The sequence below is a fragment of the Cryptomeria japonica genome, chromosome 11, assembly GCF_030272615.1.
Source record: "Cryptomeria japonica chromosome 11, Sugi_1.0, whole genome shotgun sequence".
Classification (NCBI taxonomy): domain Eukaryota; kingdom Viridiplantae; phylum Streptophyta; class Pinopsida; order Cupressales; family Cupressaceae; genus Cryptomeria; species Cryptomeria japonica.
The window spans coordinates 398,772,273-398,791,320 of record NC_081415.1 but is presented as its reverse complement, the minus strand read 5'-3'; the positions used below and the strand labels follow the sequence as shown (position 1 = coordinate 398,791,320).

At 41.1% G+C, this 19,048-nt stretch overlaps 1 protein-coding gene across 4 annotated transcripts in view; it reads left to right on the top strand.

Annotated features, from left to right (window-relative positions):
• The window catches only part of LOC131071590 (pentatricopeptide repeat-containing protein At5g02830, chloroplastic), a 278,239-nt gene that overhangs the window by 185,063 nt on the left and 74,128 nt on the right, over nucleotides 1-19,048 (top strand). The window lies entirely within an intron of this gene.

The following is a 19,048-nucleotide window of genomic DNA, read 5'->3' as shown; positions in this document are numbered from 1 at the left end:
GCCATTAATGTCAAAGGATGTTCATATTATAATCTGTCGCCAACATTACATGTCCCAACACCCGGAGGTGATACAATATATGACTGCCGAAGGGGTGCGACCCAACCGTCGCAACTCCAACTACCTACCCGTCGGCTAACTAACTATTGATAATTAACATTACTAACTATACACTTTTTCTCGATAACAGGGACAACCCAACACTTACCGTGCCTTCTCTGATGCCCTTCGCCAGACTCAAAAAGTGTATTGTAGCTCAAAAATAAACTGGGGGTCTGGGGGCAATGCCCCCAGCGGGGTCGAGTGGCAGCGCCCCCGTGGGGTCTAGGGTAGCGCCCCAACGGGGTCGAGGGGCAAGGCCCCTCGCGGGGTCCGGGGGCAGCGCATCATTTCTATGATATTTTAAGATGTCAAAACTCTTCTTCTCCACTCTAATATTTTCAGCATCCTGGCTCCACATGTCATCGAATGATTTTTCAATCTGGTCGTCGTCGTTTTTTTTGATTTTTTTGGTTTCCTCTTTAATGTCCCCGATGGCACCCCGGCCATACAACCTCCCCGTACGGTCAACAACAACACCGTACGGACACACCTCCAATGTACAGACAACATGGTCAACCGTGCACACCGTACGGTCCTCCTTCCGCACGCCCAACGCAGTTCAACCGTACAGTGGACCACTGACGACGGAGCGGCTGCGTGTGTGTTTGTGCGGCTGCGTGTCTTATTCTTTGCATGGGCGGTGTATCCACCGCACGGTGGTCCCACCACACGGTGGTCCCACCGTCGGTGTTGCCACCGCCGGTGGTCCCACTGTGGCATCTTCGTTTTTAATTTTTTTTAAAAAATCGACTGTACGGTCAATTGTCGTACGGACCCGTACGACCGTACGGTTTTTTTCGAAGTGTCCAGATTCGACTCGGGTTTCGTGCCTCTGGGATCGCCCTTTCTCGGTTTGCCTCACCCGAGAGTCTCCCGCTTTGGTCCCGTGCCTCTCGAGTCGCCTGCTCGGCCTCTCAGGTCCCCTTCCATCCTATCGGGTTCCCCTCCGAACTCTCGGGTGTCCTTCCGGCCTCTCGGGTCCCCTGCGCGCTTCTTGTGGTAGGGTTTCAATTTGGACCCGTTGGTGGCAAGTCTATTTTCAATGGCCATCCGAAGACCTGGAAACACAAATTCTACAGAGACCACGGTCTCCTTCTCGTACATAAGAAGAATAATAATAAGAAAGATTTTGAAGGCTGCGGCCTTCCACACAGGGTTCCAATTGTTGCCGACACAAATGATCTTGGGATTATCTACGTCATCGAGGTTTGGGACGTCTCCCTTCCAATATTCTCTGTATTCTGGCAGGTACACCTCCTTTGTTACATGCTCTGGTTCCTCTACTTCGAGCCTGTAGCTCTGGAACATTTCGTAATCCTCCATCTGCTAGTGGAAGAGCCCGTTCAATGACCCTGTCTCATCCTCGGAGCACTCTCCGAGTTTGAGAATCCCTTCGTCGTTGGGCTCCCTGCAGCCCCGTCCTTCGTCCCTCAGGTCGCCTTTTCCTTCACCCTCCGATTCCGAAGATGATGCCAGTTCCTCGCCGACAACCTGGGTCTTCAGATCAATGGTGTACTTCCGCCCCCCTTTCTCCATGGAAAGGGTGTTCTTTTTCCAGTCGTGGTTCACCTTTGCTGTAACCATGTAATGTCCCCTTATGGGTTTAGGGATGCTTTAGCCATAATTAATCAATTTCAAGATACTTATGACTCAGACTGAATATATTAGGAGACAACTCCACCTTAACATGCATCAAATCAATGATATTTCACAAATCAATCAATTAAATATTGATAAATAAATTATTCGTCCATCAAACATCCCTAGTTCTTAATGTAAGTATCAAACCAATTGTAATGTCCCCTATTAGGAACATCTCCTTCCCCACTTCTTAAATACTGATAGTAATAACATGTTTTAGACTATACGTATACTAATTTCTTATGTATTATGAATATATATATGAAATTAAGTATGACTATCATACATAATGCAGTCCATATTAATATTACTATTTATTCTGCATAAGAACATTATCGGGCTTCATATATTAAGCATACTTATTAAACACATCCCCATGCATACCACCAAGAACAAGGATGTTACTGCCTGTAACTTAATAACCGTTCTGATCCGATTTGATCCATGGTGATCCTACTAGATGTTTTTGATTCCTTTCCTTTATATCTCTCAATGTGAGGGAGAGGTCACACCTCTTCATCATGTATGCCCTTTGGCAAGAGACACACCCTTTCACCATTCTCTTTGATAGAGTGCAACTCTTCATTATTTCTGCCCTTTGAAAGGGACACAACCTCTCATAATCAGATCTGCACTTATTATTTAAATCAGATCTGCACTTCTCATTTCCAAATTATCCCCCCTCTCAAATGAGGTTCTCTTCTCCCTTTTATATCTCATTGTTGAGGGAGTCACAACCTTTCCTTTCATTTCTTTTGACTTTTCATTAACTTAATTATTTTTTAATTAATCATATTTAATTATATTTAATTATTTTACTTTATATTTTAATTTTATTATTATCATTTATTATTGAATTTTATTTCAAAGTGGGGACATTACAAACCAGCCACCCTCTGGCTAAGATGGTGTCGTACCCCTTCTTCTTGAGTGGGATTACCACAAAATCTAGTATGAAGGGTTGCATGCCGATGGTGAGCAGCTGGGCCATCAGGGTGCCAAGTGGTTTGATGCCGTGCTGGTCTGCACCTACCAAGTTGAACGTGGGTGGCCATAGTGTTGGCTTCCCCAGCTTCTTCCACGTATCCTCTGGCAGTACATTCACCCCTGAACCTCCATCCACGATGGTGTCTTTGAGGATAGCCCCGAGAATTCTCATCTCTACTACAGCAGGATGCTGACCACTATTTAAGGCCAACAACATTGAACTTCCACCCGCGTGGCACGCAAAGGTGCTTGCGCAGTGGTTTGTATGGAACTAAAAATGGCGGTTCTTAACTGTGGCATTGTTTCTAGAAGGTCCTTTACCCTTATAGGTACTTCCATCTGCAGTACTTGCCCAATGATGTTATTTTCAGCTTCCGTACGGGATGATGCACTCACCACCTCGTTGTTCTGTCGTTCGACAGTCATCTCACGCTCAATATTGCCCTTTGCCTCCCGTAATCTCTCCTTCTCCGTACGGGGGTCGGGATAAGTGGCCTTTTTCGTCTGAGCGCGGGTAATCGCCAGTACTTCTTTCTCACCAGTCTTCTCGGCCTTCTCAATGTTGAGGAGTTAACCCCTACCTTTGGGCAATTTGCGTCCTCATGGTCGCCTGGCCCACACCATCGGCAGAGGTGCTGAGGGGTGGCTTCTTTCGTCCAATCACGGGCGAAGTGCCCCCACTAATTATAAGCCCTACATTGGATCATTGGCCGGCCCTTGGCGTCATACTGGATACGGCTTCCATTATTGTTATTGTTGTTATTCCTTCCGCCGCCGCGTCTGTTGTCCCGGTAACCTTCAGATGATGCCGTTGTGTTGGTTTGTTGGGCCGTACCCGCTGGTGCGGATGTTGTGGCCTGCTCAGTGAACAACACTTTGCTCATTTGCGTACTTCGGGTTTTCATGTTGTATGTGCATTCCTTGATGGAGTGTCCCATCACTTGGCAAATCTCACAAAAGGCCTTCTTCGGGCAGGTGCCTTTTGTGTGGCCTTCTTCCTTACAATCAGTGCACCACACGTCTTCATTTTTGCTCGTGCTTCCTTTCATGTTCTTAAATTCCTTCAACATATGGTGCATATCCTTTTGAAGAGCTTGCACCTTCTTACTTGATGACTCGTCACTACTACTTTCTCTCGAGAACTCCTCTTCTGCAGAGGACTTGTCCTTTTTCCTCCGCGATGTTTTGCCTTCACTTTCCAAATCCATCGCGCGGTTGTATGCGTCATCGTATGAGGTGGGCGGTACAATTTTCATCTTTCTCCGTAGGGATGACCGCAACCCTTCCATGAACCACCTGTTCTTTAGTTCGTCAGTCGGCTGGTTCTCCATCTTCCCCAGTAACTCCTTTAATCGTCGACTGTATGTTCGTACTATTTCGTGCTTTCCCTGCTTTGTGCTTAATATCTCCGCCACAATCTCATTATCATCTCGAAGGAGTTGAAACTCCTTCTCAAAAGCTTTCTGTAGGTCATCCCATGTTCCCACCTTTGTTTTATCCACATCAGAGTACCAATCAATGGCTACTCCTCTCAGGGTGGCAGGGAACTGCACCACCCAATCCGCTTTGTCAACTACCTCGTTGGCTGACCAAATTGTCTCATATGTACGACAGTGCCGTACGGGGTCATCGTTGCCATCTCCATTGAATTTAGGCAACTTTTGTTTGCCCGCCATCGATGGGGGTCGTCTTCCTGGAGGTGGCTGTGGCTGCGTTTGTGCGCCGCTCCCTCTGGCGCCGGTGGTGTGTCCTGTGTGGGTGACTGGAGGTACTGTGTTTTGCCTGCTGTGTGTGGCACTTACAACCGTACGGTTGTCCTCCCCTCTGTTCTCACCCGCACCCACTCATGGCTCCCTTTGGTGATCCTCACTTCGTGGCGTAAGGGATAAGTCTCTAAACTGATCCCGCGTCTCTTCGACTAGATTCCTTCGTAACCTTGTTTCCTCCAAAAACTCTTCGTGGCTTCTCACCCTACGGTGTTTTGGCGACGCATAGAAATTTCCCTCGGCTTTTGCACCCTCCGTGACACCTCCTTTGTTCCCTTCGGGCCACCCTTCGGCAGGTCGTCCTTCGGCAAGTTGCCTCAGCCTTCGTCTACGTTCTACTTGCTGTTCTAGAATCAAGGCCCTCTGCGCGGCCTCCCACTCATCCGTTTCTGCTTTCTTATTTCTATCTTTATTTAATATATTGGGCATAAATCACTTCCGTACATAGCAAGCACACGCCATGTACACACAAAAAGAAAACAAAACTTTTATTATTTTTCCTTTCGGCCACAATTTATCTCAACATTGTGCCGAGATTATTACAGGGTTCAATTTCCCCTTCGCCTCTTGCCATCACGCTCTGCGTCCCACGACGATTGTTCCGTTTGCGCGTCATCGGCCTTTGGATTTATCTCACCGACGGGTAGGCCCATCGTGTCCGTATGCCATCCGCTCCTTCCTTTCTCGAGTATGTCTAGGCAACAGCGCCAAATGTTTGCCCTCTCGGGTGAATAACTTAAAGTACACAGATAAAACACGTAATGCAGAATAATAATGCCATAGATATCAGATGTAATATAAGAGATGTTATTCCATTCATAATTGTTGTCCGTCACAAGTTACATTCGGAAGTATATAAAAATACCAAGGGGGTGCGAGCGCCAACCGTCGCACTGCAACTACCACCCCGCGGTTGCCAACTAACCAAGACAATTACAACTTACTTAACTAGTTTTATTTTCTTGTACAATATTGCCGCCAACAGTGATTTCTTTGTGATAAAATTGTGATAAGAATTATGGAAAATTAAAGAAGAAAGCATTGTTGCAGATCTATACCAGATTTGTGGAGCAACTTGAAGAGGAAAATTGTTAGCATTGATTGTGAAGATAAGTCCTATCTGCCAAAGCTATTCTTAGAATTTTAAGTTAAATATTGTAATGAAATGTCTTTAGATTCGATGAAATTATATTTATAAATGTATTACAATTCTCACTTTAAATTGGAAATGTTGTCTCAATTCTAAATTAAGTTAAATCTCAAATGGGGAAGAGTATTGAGTACTTAAATGACCATATATATTTTTGGATGTTGATCCCAAGGATGTTTCAAAAATTGACGATGTCTCTAGAGATGTGCAGTTGAGATTGATTGGTTTTCCATTGGATGTTATTGAAGGTTAGAATGATAATGTTAAAAGTTGTGTTAAACTTTTTTTGATAACAAGATAGAGTATCATAATCACATAAAATTGAACATTATACAAAAATCCATTATCTTTAATTAGAGGAAAATGACTTGGAGGGCATTAAGGTAGCAGTGCCAGTATACAAAGCTGTTACCAAAATCAGATAAGAACCCATTCTTCCAGGAAAAATAAAAGAGAGAATTTAGATACAAGCGTAAATAATCTTCCAATTATAAGATTAAATTTTCAGTAGGTATAGAAACTAAAGGAATCATACCCAAGATAAGAACTTAAGGAGAGTAATTAAGCTGTTGGCTTCCCTAGGATCTTTATATCCATTGTGTGACTTTCCTTATTATTTGAAAGCTCACTGAACAGAATTTGTTGATCTAGGAGATGTAATGAAGGGATCTTGAGAGTAGCCATCCTTGTGAAGCTACTACTGTTATGTCCGGTGATAAGAGTGTTCTGCTGCATCATTTCATCCAGTTGGATTTTTTGTTTATCCAATGTGAGGATGTTCACAATTGCCTCTACCCTACTCTACATATTCTTATAGTTGAGTGTAAGATAGCAGAGATATTCAATAAGATTTTCTTGGCCCTTTTGTAAATGTTAGATACATTCAGATTTCTAACGGAGACATGATAGTTTCATGAGGATTTCATGCATTTCTTTATCCATACTTTGGGCATCAATCCTCTTGGCAATGTTGAAATTGCATCATTGGTATTGGTTAGAACAAATTGAGGATTGGCTTTGTGTTCGCCAATATCATTGGGATTTGTATGGCTGATTCGCAATAGGATTTGAAGGGTTTGGACCTTGGTAAGGTACACCACTTGGGTAGAATTTGATAGTTGGCATTTGGGTTTGGGATTCCTAGAATTGAGGTAAGTTTGTTTGCTATGGGTAACCATGGGGAGAAGATCTTTCTAAAAATTAGGGATGCACTATGGTTGCATATGGGGATTGGATTTTGCTAAAAAATCTGAAGAGAGTAGTATGGGATAGGTCCCTAGTAGACAGCACTTGAGCTAGCCTAGTGTAATCTCTATTTGCTTGAATATCCTACTTGAATGAATTACAAAATAAACAGAAATAACAGAATTATAGAACAGAATATATCAATTAATTGCAATCATATTCTAGAAATGTGTCTTTATTTTCATTTATCATATATGCAATGTATATAGGAACTCATATTTATCGTCCCCGACATTGGTTGAGAATGGCAATTGTCGGAAACTACCAAGTAACCACCAATTGTGGTGGACTAAACTTAGTTACATTTTAACTTATTTTATTATTTGCGCAACTACAACACCACCACCCCTCCCCCCTCCGAAAAAAAAGAAAAAGTAAGGAAAGTCATTTTGTGACTGAAGCAACATCAAAACAAGACTACTGAGAAGGGGGGTGAAAGGATGTCCCTGGATGAACAACTGATGTAGAAGTGGACGTAGGTGATTGGAACTATCAGATGCTAAGTTGCTGCCAACTCTTGTTCTTGTGTTGCCTTTATCATGTGGGCAGTCTCCAATAGTTGACGCTTGGTCTACTTCATCTCTTCATTTGTGACCAACCGTGCCTCCTTCTAGGCCAATTTTTCCTTCGCTCTTGTCACCTTGGCCTATTTTTATTTAGTAAGATGTGCTTGTTGGGCCAATTGCTCCTGGAACTTCTAAATCTTGTTATCCATCTCTACACGAACAATTTGTACCATCCAGAAAGCCTCATCCCCGTGTTGTGCGATCTCATCAATAGGGACAATTTGGCATTTTAGTCAAAGGAATAGGTCTTTGAAGCAAGTTTCCATACCAAATAGAGCTGAGAGTACTTGACCGTGTCTTCCTTTGACCGTCAACCTAGTAGGGTGCCAAGCTGCCATCATCTCAGGAGACTCAACTCCTGGTCATCCCCGAGTAGTGAAGCATCTTGCAATTTCTCCTTCACACTCCATTTGCATAAATGCCATGATGCGTTATGCTTTGCTCACTACCAACGTAGAGTGTTTGATGTCTAGTCACCTATAAATGTCCCCAACCTCTTGCATAACAATGGCAATGGACTGGAGATCTCGGAGATACCTATACACTATGTCGATTTGGTCCTCCTCATTTGGCTTGCCAATCTCTATGATCATTTCTTCTACCCCATCTCACTCGACCCCTCTTCATATTTAGATGGGATGGTCATGGGCAACTCTTGAGCTGTTGATGGTGGTTGTGGCACAATCTCTTGTACATTGTCCACCCTATGTGGAATCGCCTGTGTGAGACCAAGTGGGGCGCTATTAACAAGATTGACTTAATTGTAATATCCCCATTTTTTCTAGCCTCTTATGAAGTTTTAGCCTTTTGGCTAAGTGGAGAAATAAGGAGAAATTAATTAATTAAATTCTTATAAAGTCATGAAATAAATTAAAGATTAAAAGGGTGACTTTATATTTAATCAATTAAGTAATTAGTGACTTAAAATAAAATAATTAATTATAAAGTCACTAAAATGAAATAATATTATTTCTAGAATCCTCTAGAAGTTTATGAGACGTATGGAGAAAAAAGATAAATAGAGGTTGAGCCTCATTGTATGATCATTGGAGAATGGATATTTGAATTGAATTGGTTTTGTGGAACCAAGGGGTTTCTGCAAACAATCATTTGAGAACGAAAACTCCCAATGATCAGCATAACTGAGGTGGTGAAAGATCCTCCGAAGGGTTGCAGCTGAGGGTGGAAGATAACTTCAGTCTTTTACATGATGCTACTTTGCATTTTCATGGTGATAGGGTTTACTTCTGAATAAGGTTTTGGAATCAGCCAAATGCATTTATTTTCTTCCAAGCGATAGGCGATTTAGGAGGGGAATTTTGAAGGAGTTTAGAGTGCATTTGGAGAAGTTTAAATACACTTGCAGGTCTGCCATAGGGGTCCGACCAGACCCATTGATTCGTAGACTTTTGCTCATTGCTACCGATTGGAGGGTGACAACTTTGTGGGTAGAAGTCCAATCAGTTCGTTTGACCAAGGCAATCATTCTGATCATGAATTCGGAAGGAAAGGAGCTGATATTATTTTATATTTAAGCCTGCAATTTTCAGACTTGGGCGGCCAGTTAAGGAAACCACAAATTTGCTCATGGTGGTCTTATCTTGCCTCGATTCCTTTATGTACTTGGAGCGCTTCACCAAGGGAGCTGTGACTATCATTTCTGATGCTTGGAAAGAGTCTTTAAGGCTGCTTTCAATTTGTTATCAATCTGTAGACATCTAAACAGGGGCGATTTTGGCAAGGTTCTGATTTGGCACAAGGGAGGTATAAAGACACCTGGAATCGTTTGCTTCTTCATCCCTCTATCATGGCGCTGCACTCCAGGTTTCTTTGGCACTAGAAATTTGTCATATTTCAGATTGTATGCATATGATTCATGGCTGTTTGTATTCAGATATTCTGATGATCACTCAAACATTGTAATAAGTTTGTTCTTTCCATAATAAGGAATCAGTTTTGAACTTTACATTTGCTGTCATAAGTTGTTACCATTTTGAGGAGGCATGACAATTGTCTGACAAAATGTCAATGAGCTGAAAGTGATGATTACATACATTCTTTGTCATTTTCATTAGCAAATCTCCTTTCTCAGTTTTTCGCAAGTATCTTTATTGGTAAACAAACAATCATAAATACCTTCCGCAACCAAACAAAACTCTAAGAAGCAAATCAAAATTGTGTAGCAGTTGATTGAAGGTGGTGAGACAACTGTTCGTCAATATTCCTTGCTCATTTTCAGTCTCAGAACAGTAGGGGATATTACAGTGGTACCAGAGCTTTCATCTTGCCATCCTGTGATCAGATTTTATTGAATGAGTGGAAGAGAAGTCAGGTACTATAACAGGGAACAACGGAGACAGTAGTACCAAAATCCACAAGTACCTGAAGTGGATACATTGTCAGCAGCACTAAGGGAAAGAGACGTTGGTAAACAATTCAAACCATGGCAGAAGAAGACAAAGATGCACGAATCGAGAGGAAATTTGACACCATGCTAGACATGATGTCTCAATTGTTGGGGAAAATGGAACAACAGTCCAACAACAATAACTTCCATCAACGACATGAAGCTGAACATAGTGGAAACAATGAAAATATTAGGAATACTGAAGGAGACAGGTCTGTCCATAGAACTACTAGTAGAGGATCAGCCTCTAGGCCACTTTTCCCTACTTTCACACCAAGGGAAGAACAACCTCCAGTTGTTGCAGCCACTACCTTTGGAGAAGCAGCAAGACAAGCTTACCAAGAGTACAACACGTTACCAGCTGATTTGAAGGATCAATGGACCTTTGATCAATACATGAATCAAAGGAGTAGGAGAGGAGGAAGAAATGATCATTATGTTCCGCCAAGAAATGATTATCAACAGACACTTGGTAAGATCACTATGCCATATTTTGATGGAAGCAACAAATGTACAGCTAGGTCTTGGGTACAAAAACTTGACAATTATCTATCATTAAGACCTATGCTTGAAGAAGATGCAATAAGATTTGCCACATTGCATTTGGAAGGGGTTGCTCATGAGTGGTGGTACCACGGTTTGATCACACTTGGACACAATCTCATTACCACTTATGATGAGTTCACTGATAAGTTGATTGAAAGGTTTTATATCAAGGATCCCGAAGTCATTTTTTGTGAGTTGGCACAACTGAAGCAACACGGAACTCTGGATGCTTATGTTGCTGATTTTCAGAGATTATCAGTTATGGTTCCTAACATTAGTGAAAGAAGATTGGTTGTCTTGCTCATTGAAGGTTTGATGGAGCCACTTAGAGGGCTAGTTGAAAGCTTTTGACCCACCTACATTGCAGGAGGTGATGAAAAAAGCTAGGAGTATGGAGTTCGTAGTGCCTAAAAGAAAACGCTCGCCTAAAGAAACTCCTTCAACTAGCAATGAAAGTACTCAACAACTTGCTTTAAAGAAAAAGAAATCAGCACGTATGATGGATGAGGAGACACGAGAAGATCTAAGGAGAAGGAAATTATGCTTTTGGTGCAAGGAGCCTTACAACAGAGAGCATGATTACCCTTTGATACCCAAGGGCAAGGCAAATCGTGCAATGTGGGTATATTATGAGGATCCTAGTTCTGAAAATTCGGATCAGCCAACTGCTTCAGGAGAGTTTGAGCCAGATGAGAATCTTTCTCCTATGGCCTTGTTTGCTGACGAGCAGGATGAGGTTACTTTCAGATTCCAAGGAACAGTTAATGGACAACATTTCATTGCACTCTTAGACATTGGAGCATCTTGCAATTTTATTGATGAGGGATTTGTGACTGGATGCAGGTTGTAGACAGAGGACTTAAGTGGATTTAGAGTCAGAGTTGTAGACGGATATACCCTCATGTCCACCAAACGGATAGGTAATCTTACTTTGCAAATGAATGATTATGAGTTACAAGTTGATTTCTATGTGGTCAACATGGGTGCAGTGGATGTAGTCTTGGGCATGAAATGGCTCCAAGACATTGGAGTATTTACCCTCAATGTGCCTAAGATGGAAATGAAGTTTAAATTAAATGACAGGACTTATGTGTTGAGGGGAATTGTAGATGGGAGCTTGCATTCTATTTCTCTTTGTAGAGGGAAGAGCAGGAAGAGGGATCATGTGGTTATTCAGGAGGAGCTTGAGATGATGGACAATCCATTGTTTGAGCTTGATGCCACATGGTTATTGGATAATCCACTCTATAATTTGGATATGGATCACTCTCTTGATTCTAGTTTTGATAGTGACATTTGGGATCTTTCTAGTGCATCAGGATTTCAGACAGGTCTCTTGGAGGGAAATTTAGAAGTGTACATAGTAAGGAGTTTATACTGCTTCACCTTTGATCCCCATGTTCATGACCTATTTCAGATGTGCAGTTCAGGGGCTCGTGAGATGGAAAGTTTATTTGATGGCTCACCTTGTGCAGAGTTTGGGAGCAAGAATGGTCAGTCTCTTGCCTGGCTTCCTCAAGAGATTTACATTCCTGCGACTTTTGATGAGGAGATTGGGTTGGTTTAGCGGATTCAGTTGGAGCTAATTGATGTTGACAGGGTCATTGCACAGTTTTTCATTTGGGATCCAGGTGGCGTGATTCTTCAGGATGTTTTTGTTGAGCAGTGGAGATTGTTTGGGGACAAGCAATTTTAGGAGGGGCGGACTGTAATGTCCCCATTTTTTCTAGCCTTTGATGAAGTTTTAGCCTTTTGGCTAAGTGGAGAAATAAGGAGAATTAATAAATTAATTTCTTCTAAAGTCATGAAATAAATTAAAAATTAAAAGGGTGACTTTATATTTAATTAATTATTTAATTAGTGACTTAAAATAAAATAATTAATTATAAAGTCACTAAAATGAAATAATATTATTTCTAGAATCCTCTAGATGTTTATGAGACGTATGGAGAAAAAAGATAAATAGAGGTTGAGCCTCATTGTATGATCATTGGAGAATGGATATTTGAATTGAATTGGTTTTGTGGAACCAAGGGGTTTCTGCAAACAATCATTTGGGAACGAAAACTCCCAATGATCAGCATAACTGAGGTGGTGAAAGATCCTCCGAAGGGTTGCAGCTGAGGGTGGAAGATAACTTCAGTCTTTCACATGGTGCTACTTTGTATTTTCATGGTGATAGGGTTTACTTCTGAATAAGGTTTTGGAATCAGCCAAGTGCATTTATTTTCTTCCAAGAGATGGGCGATTTAGGAGGGGAATTTTGAAGGAGTTTAGAGTGCATTTGGAGAAGTGTGAATACACTTGCAGGTCTGTCATAGGGGTCCGACCAGACCCATTAATTCTCATACTTTTGCTCATTGCTACTGATTGGAGGGTGACAACTTTGTGGGTAGAAGTCCAATCAGTTCGTTTGACCAAGGCAATCATTCTGATCATGAATTCGGAAGGAAAGGAGCTGGTATTATTTTATATTTAAGCCTGCAATTTTTCAGACTTGGGCGGCCAGTTAAGGAAACCACAAATTTGCTCATGGTGGTCTCATCTTGCCTCGATTCCTTTATGTACTTGGAGCGCTTCACCAAGAGAGCTGTGAGTCTGTGACTATCATTTCTGATGCTTGGAAAGAGTCTTTACGGCTGCTTTCAATTTGTTATCAATCTGAAGACATCTAAACAGGGATGATTTTGGCAAGGTTCTAATTTGGCCCAAGGGAGGCATAAAGACACCTTGAATCGTTTGCTTCTTCATCCCTCTATCATGGCGCTGCACTCCAGGTTTCTTTGGCACTAGAAATTGTCATATTTCAGATTGCATGCATATGATTCATGGCTGTTTGTATTCAGATATTCTGATGATCATTCAAACATTGTAATAAGTTTGTTCTTTCCATAATAAGGAATCGGTTTTCTTTACATTTGCTGTCATAAGTTGTTACCATTTTGAGGAGGCATGACAATTGTCTGACAAAATGTCAATGAGCTGAAAGTGATGATTACATACATTCTTTGTCATTTTCATTAGCGAATCTCTTTTCTCTGTTTTTCGCAAGTATCTTTATGTGTAAACAAACGATCATAAATACCTTCCGCAACCAAACAAAACTCAGAGAAGCAAATCAGAATTGTGTAGCAGTTGATTGAAGTTGGTGAGACAACTGTTCGTCAATATTCCTTGTTTATTTTCAGATTCAGAACAGCAGGGGATATTACATTAATCCTCCTACTGGCTAATTTCATCATCCGTGAGCTCTAGACGTGAGGGAAATGTTGGAGCCTCCATTGGCATCCCAAGTTGTTCTAGCCATTGGTCGTTTTGGTTCTCCTCCTCTGCCACAATAGTGTCTCCAAGCAACCAAGTATTCTTTAGGCAAAGTGCCTTTGATGGCTGGTTGTGCTAGCATTGTGGTTGGCGATGCTAGCAATTTGGTAGGTTCTACTAGCAATGTGACTGTCGTTGTCGATGGGAGGGTAACCGACAATGGTAACATAGCTAGTAGTGATGATGGCAATGGAACAACCTCCGAAATCTCATTCCCAGGCAAAAATTGGGCATCAACAACAAGCAACACCTCATCAATTGGCATAGTGGTTGATGTAGATGACAACAATTCTTTAGGCTCATAGTCCTCAGTACTATCTTCCCCATCGCCAAACACATCCTTTTGTTTCCATTTCTTCCTTGGTGGTTGTGTTATTTCATATCTAGTTGCTTGCATGTTCAATGTCCAATAGAATGTTGTGGGCCATGAAGGGTCAAGTTGGGATACTAGTTGAAACTTGAAACTTCCCCCAGTTGTCAGTAGGAACCTGTCTATGAAGGGCATTGAAAAATGAGGCAATGATGTGTTGTGTCATATAAAATGTTTTATGTTTTTGTTGTAGAAATTCTTGGATTTTCTCTGACAACGAACACCTTATATTATACAACTTGCCAATGCTCAATCCAATCATTTCATCTAGCACATTTGATGCTCGATTGGGACCAATGAGTCTACATTTTACCAACTCCAAAATACATCTCCATCGCACTATAGCTGGAAACTTTTTCCTTAGCCCTCTATTCCCCACACTCCATTGTTGTCACGTTCTTGCTATGTAAGGTTTGCCTTGCATATTCTTCGAATAGAAGACTCTTTGTATTGAGGATTTTTTTTCCAACTAGTTTACATACAGATAGTCCTCTGGAGGGTATTCCAAATACTCTTATAAAATCCCCTAGTCGAAAGGAAACTATCATCTGCCATCACTTGTAATCTACCTTAGACTTATGAGGATGTTGATTGCAATTGGCTGCCATCACTTTGAGATATGATTTGAACTTCCTAGAGTTGAAGAATGGAAGTTGCGCAACTTTATCCACCTACGCATGTTGCAAAGCTATCTTTAGGATATGGCTATTTGGATTATATTACCATCATGTTCTGCACTTGGCACCAATAAGACTTTCCCATGTCATTGTATCTCTTGAAGTGTCATCATCTTTCCCTTTGCTAGGCTTCCTTGAAGCAATGCAATGCCTATAAAGTTTCCCTGTTCTCTTCCCATTACTATTGCTAGCATCCATCTCTACAAGAATTAATTCAAAGTATGCTTTGGAAAATTTGTAGTTCAATTTAAATAGCCAATGCCAAAAACGGTTGTAGTAACCATCACCGAGTAGCCACATTATGCAAGAATTTGTTTGATGAGTGATGAGTTCTATTAGTCATATAGAATGATGTCTGGGATTCCAAAAAAATGACAAACTATGTACAACATAAGAAAAATACCTTGGACCAATTTGCTAAGTGTACCATACACAAAGTGGGTTAGGATGTTGTATGGAAGAATGGAGAAACCGTCATACAATGGATTTTGTATTCTTGTCATACTGTGAGAGCTTAAAGAAAACTTGGCATCTAAAAAAAAGAGGTCATGCACAAAGAGAAAAGAGATTGTGCAGCATACGCCTAGAGAATGACTATACAATGTGATTGACCCTTTTAGGGCGTACGGTGAAGTAAAGTTGTTGCTTCTATATGATGAAAGGATGCAATCATTCAATGAAGTGTGGGTGTCGAACGTAATGCCTCCATACTTTGACCTCAATTGGCTGAAGTTTGCAAAAATCTCGCAAAAATGCCAAAATGGCCGAAGTTTGCCAAAATCTCGCAAAAATGCTAAAATGGCCGAAGTTTGCCAAAATCTCGCAAAAATGCTAAAATGGCCGAAGTTTGCCAAAATCTCGCAAAATTGCCAAAGTGTTTGAAATTTGCAAAAATCTCGCATAAATGCCAAAATGGCCGAAGATTGCAAAAATCTTGCAAAAATGCCAAAATGGCCGAAGTTTGCGAAAATCTCGCAAAAATGCCAAAATGGCCGAAGTTTGCAAAAATCTCGCAAAAATGCCAAAATGGCCGAAGTTTCTCAAAATCTCGCAAAAATGCCAAAATGGCTGAAGTTTGCAAAAATCTCGCAAAAATGGCCGAATTTAGCGAATTGTGAAAAAGGGAACTTGAAGTGAAAAAGTGAAAAGGGACATTCTTGCATTTTGCTTCAAAAAGCCAAACTTTCCCTTTAAGCGGCACAATTTTAAATCAAAAAGTGAAATGAAGTAAAGGGGATTCAAATTGTTTTAAACAGAAAACACCTTTCATCTTCTCCGAAACAAAGCCTGACTTTGCCCTATAAATTTAATATTTGTTTAATTTATTTAATTTTACGAGGGGATTACTTCAACTCGAAATTGATTGTTTGCAGATCGACGTCGTCGGGAAGAGTTATAGTGGCAAGCTGAAGTGAAAATTGGAGACATAATCGCGATCAAAGCCAAGAAAGCAAAGATGCAGAGCGCAAGATGAAAACGACAATCACGGGGAAACGCGCCACCACTCAAATCCCCGCGAGAAGGGGCCTTGTACCCCTTTCCTGAAACTGTCATAGCAGTCACCAAATTTAGCCAATAAGCATTCTCTGCCACATTGAATGCAATGTTGTTGAAGTACCAAAAATCAGCAACTGCAATGTCAGTTTTCTCATGTACCTCCTTATTCCATCCAGTGGCCTCTAATGATGGTTGTGCTCCAGGTGTGTTCTTGGGCACAAAATAATCACCTATCGACCCTGATTGTTGTGATGGAAGTGGAACAGTGCTAGGTACTCTACTAGAGGAAGCAGAAGCAATGGGCGAGGTGATGGTGGGTTTTGCGGATACGTGGGCCACGTCGAGAGCCCACTATGCCCTCAAGTGCTTCTTCTTCCTCTTCAAGGTCAATAGAAACACCTTGAGATTCAGCTATGGATCTCATGGCTAGCTTTTCCCTCTCCCTTTGCAATTTCATCTCTTCCCCAACTGCAAGTAGGGCATTCATTTGTCTTTTTATTTCTTCATTGGTTCTAGGGCATGCTCTAGCATCATGCCTATCTATTCCTGCAAGGTGGTATTTGAGGCGGTTGATGCCTCCATGAAGTATTCTCTCACACTTTATGCATATAATTGACCCAGGATCGGGTCCCTCATAGGCATACCTCCATGCCCCATCTCTGGCACCTCTAGGACGAGTGCCTATATATCCAGATGAGCATGGATCTAGTACCCATTGCTCCCTTGCCATGATTAATGCTTACTTAACCTACACATACAAAGTGAAAAAAAAAATTAACATTTTAGTTGAACAATTTAGCACTAAGCAAACTATCTACATTAGTTTAAATAAATTTAGACATTATTCGAAGTTTTTTTTTTAAAAAGTAGGGTTTGAATTTTTTTTTGAAAACTAGATTCTTCAAAAAATTGTGAAAATTCAACAAAACTTGTGTTAAATCTTGTGTAAATAACTTAGAAATGATTTAGACTACCTAGGAATCATTTGTAATCAATCTAAATGCAACAAAAAATAAACAAATTGTTTTAAAAAAGCATAGAAAAAGAATTAAAAAACTTACCTGGGAATTTGATTTTCCCTTCAAATCCACTTGGAATCACTCAATAATCACTCCAAATCACCTTGCAAGCCCTTCCAAGTGAGTTTCCCCCTTCTCAGCCCAAAACCATATCGAAAAACAAAAAATGAATGTATTTTTTGCCGTTTTCGGCTGTTATGCAAACGCGGTTTTTGTTTAAAACTCGCAAAGTTTTTGGCAAAAACTTGCCAAAAACTCGGCGAGTAGAAGTCATTACTACTCGCCAGCTCCAAAAACTCGGCGAGTTTTCGTCACTCGCTGAGTTTTCGGTGAGTGTGTCATCTATGGTTGAGATAGTGGTTGGGTGGATAACTGAGAATTGAGTGGGCATGGGTAAAAGGCTGCCATGCTTCTAGAAGGCAGATCAGAGCCCTTGGATGCAATCAATCCTGGCCACCGGTTCGAATTGTAAAATCTATAAAAGGCAGCGACCTTTCTTTTGTAAAGGGTTAGATTTTTAGACAGTTAGATTGTTAGATTTTAGTTAGAGTTTTTGTAGAAGGTTAGATTTTAGTTAGAGTTTTTGTAGAAGGTTAGATTTTTAGACTCTTAGAGGTTAGAATTAGTTAGATTATTAGGAGTAGCATAGAACTGCTGTAGAAATTGTTGTAATGGCAGCGAAAGCAAATATATGAACATTGATTATGGTGTTTGTTGTCTTTGTTTTCTTCTGTTTGCATTGTTTCCTTTCAGTTGGTTAGTTAGAGTTCAATGATTTTAATAGCGAAGTGTGGGGGTATTTGATGCATTTCAGGTTCATACCATTGTGGACCTGCTGATTGTAGGTCATCGTGTATGGTTAGTCTGAACCCAAAACTGTGCTTAGTTCAACTATAGGTATTCGTTTTAGGTTGCGCCAGAATTGGTTGCCTGGATGAATCCCCATAGTTTGAAAATCCTTCATCCCCCTGGAGATTGCAGTGTTCTTGTCGAGTTGTGAGGGTGTTTTTGGCAAAACAAGAATTGGTTATGGAAATCTGTCTACCTACTGCATTAGCTGTAATCATCATTGCACTTAGGATCCCTAAACCCTTCCCTTTTGATTTTATTCCGCAGTGTGAGAATCGTAGCATCGCTAGATGCAAACCAACTTGTTGTAAACGTAAGGCCCCTTGTGCTCCCAACAAAACACATCGACCATTGAGTTATACTGTGGTCAAGATTTGACATTTGGAACCTTGAGGTTGTTCGCTTTGATCGATTAAAAACAACATTAGGGCTTCCTTATGCAAGAGAGGATAGGATACTCGGCGAGTAAATTCTATTCTGTGTTGGCCAGATAGAGTCATAGAAATGCGATTTTAGCCACGTCAACAGAATCGGCGCTAGGAGGGCCTGATATGATGAATGTCTAAATAGCTAAACCTAGATCATATCAATCCATGTTTGTGAGGAGTAACCTTATAGTCTTTTTTTTAACCCTCCTCGCCAATAGAATTGGCGCAAGAAGGAGGGCCCCTGTTAGGTTCCTTGCAGCAAGTTAAGTCTATTGCGCCCTTTTAAATGCTATATTTGTGATATGCTAGATCCTTGTTAAACCAGAAAAACCCAAAAATCAGAAAATCTGAAAAATACCAAAAAAAAATTCTGAGCCAGTATGTTGGGTCAGCCACTTCATGAAGACTATCCGCAGTCTGACATTTCCCAAATCCAGCAAAAGTTGACTGTGCAAACTATATCCCAAGTAGTTGTCT